This window comes from Triticum dicoccoides, unplaced genomic scaffold (assembly GCF_002162155.2).
Source record: "Triticum dicoccoides isolate Atlit2015 ecotype Zavitan unplaced genomic scaffold, WEW_v2.0 scaffold80134, whole genome shotgun sequence".
NCBI lineage: Eukaryota > Viridiplantae > Streptophyta > Magnoliopsida > Poales > Poaceae > Triticum > Triticum dicoccoides.
In genome coordinates, this window is record NW_021301039.1 from 1 (window position 1) to 1,741 (window position 1,741).

The window sequence follows — 1,741 nt, forward strand, 5'->3', positions numbered from 1 at the left end:
TGATACATATTATAAGTTTTCAAATAATGTCTTTAAATACATATAATGGCTGCTATTGATATTGCCCATGATATTATGCAGGAGACAGTGCATGGCTGTATGCGGCTCGTGGTCTTGACCTTTCTTCTGGCACTCTGCCTGAGGTAGGCATGGCTATCTTCTCTACAGCTTTCAATTTTGGCAGACATGAATGTTTATGTTTTATAGTTTTCCATCTATTGATGGCAGCAGTAGCAATGTGGATAAGTAAAATATTGTGGGTTTTCCAGTATGGGTAGGTTTTATGTTCTTATCTTTTATTACGAGAGACTCATTCTTACCTCTAGAAATAGTATTGAGATGCTAACTGGAAGTGCTTTTGAGCATTATTTAACAACAATTCTGCATTCTTTATTTACCAATTACTGTGTTTATACAGAATTTGTGCACCGGAGGCGTTGTAACTTCATATATTATTGAGCAAGTTCCCAAAGAACAATCACCAGACACTTTATGTCAAGGGTCTTTTAAGTTTCAACATGATAATGGTGGAACTGATTCTATTAGGTGCTCATTCAAATTTGCGAAGTCTGTAATTCACGCAATGGAATTATACTCTGCAGCAATTCGTGTCTCAAGTCCAGGTCTTGGAAAGATATATTTCACTACATATTGTGTTCCTTTGGCTTGCTATATCGTGGTGTATGAACCGTTGTTACATTATGATGATCTTCATCATAACAAAAAAGCAGAAGATTCAATCTGTAATTCCAATAAAATTATAAAAAAGAGGTGGCTAGCTAACATAAGGTGAGAATTCATAATTGGTTTGTCATTTAAGCATGAACTATTTAAATAAACCAGAAACAATGTGTGCAGGAATATTTATGAGGGCCTCGATTTACTTCACTCATTGCGTATAAGTCATCCTTTTGACAAATAAGGTGTTTAGTTACATGTGGTGCAAGACAGAGGACGGATCTATTGGATCTGTAAAGTTAATAGGTGCAAATGGAAGCATGCAAACAATGACCAAACACAATAATACAGTGAGTAGAGAGCGAGATGAACGTGCGGGTGTTTTACATTTCCTTGAGAAACTTCGTATTGCGGAGTGCCCTGATTATCCGTCATTCAGATGGCTTGTTGAAAACAGGTATGAAACCTTCTACAGTTGTACACTAGTTGCATTTAAGCTTGATGCACAGTACTTTAAGATTATTATGAAAGAAGGAAAGCGGCAGTTAGAAATTATTTGGTCCATGAAGTTATTGCAGTAAGCGCCTACAATTTATGTAGACCAAATTTGGAATACATGTTCTGTGCATCTTCAGCGATGAAGAATAAAGCATGCTATCTAGTATCACAATGTCTAGTTTCGACCAAGGTGAAATAGTGGTGTATGTTATGTAATGCCTTAGTTAAGTATCTCTCACAAATAGATTCCATGACTTCAGTATAGTTGTACTTAAATTGCATTTAATTTTGTTATTTTGTCCCATCTTCAATGAACAGTGTTTCTGCTAAAGCGATTCTGGGGCATCCACTGCTTACTAAATCAGACGAGGCCATAGTTGATGTATATTACTGGTTACACGAGTCCGTGTTAAGCCTAGATGGAAATCAACGCAGTATGTTGCAGAATGATCTGAATGCCAAATTCCCTACTTTAGCAAATACTTGGAGAAACACAGTGAAGTCAAGTACTGCTTTTGTGGGAGTGAAAGTTGCTAAGTACTATGATGATCTCTTGGATCTACTG

General features: G+C 36.6%; 1 long non-coding RNA gene across 1 annotated transcript; it reads left to right on the top strand.

Moving 5' to 3' along the window:
- Positions 1 to 60: 60 nt before the first annotated feature.
- Positions 61 to 1,735, top strand: LOC119347935. The gene is made up of 4 exons (XR_005168600.1): positions 61 to 143; positions 419 to 789; positions 859 to 1,135; positions 1,495 to 1,735. It is a non-coding gene; the product is annotated as an uncharacterized LOC119347935 (long non-coding RNA).
- The last annotated feature ends 6 nt before the right edge of the window (positions 1,736 to 1,741 follow it).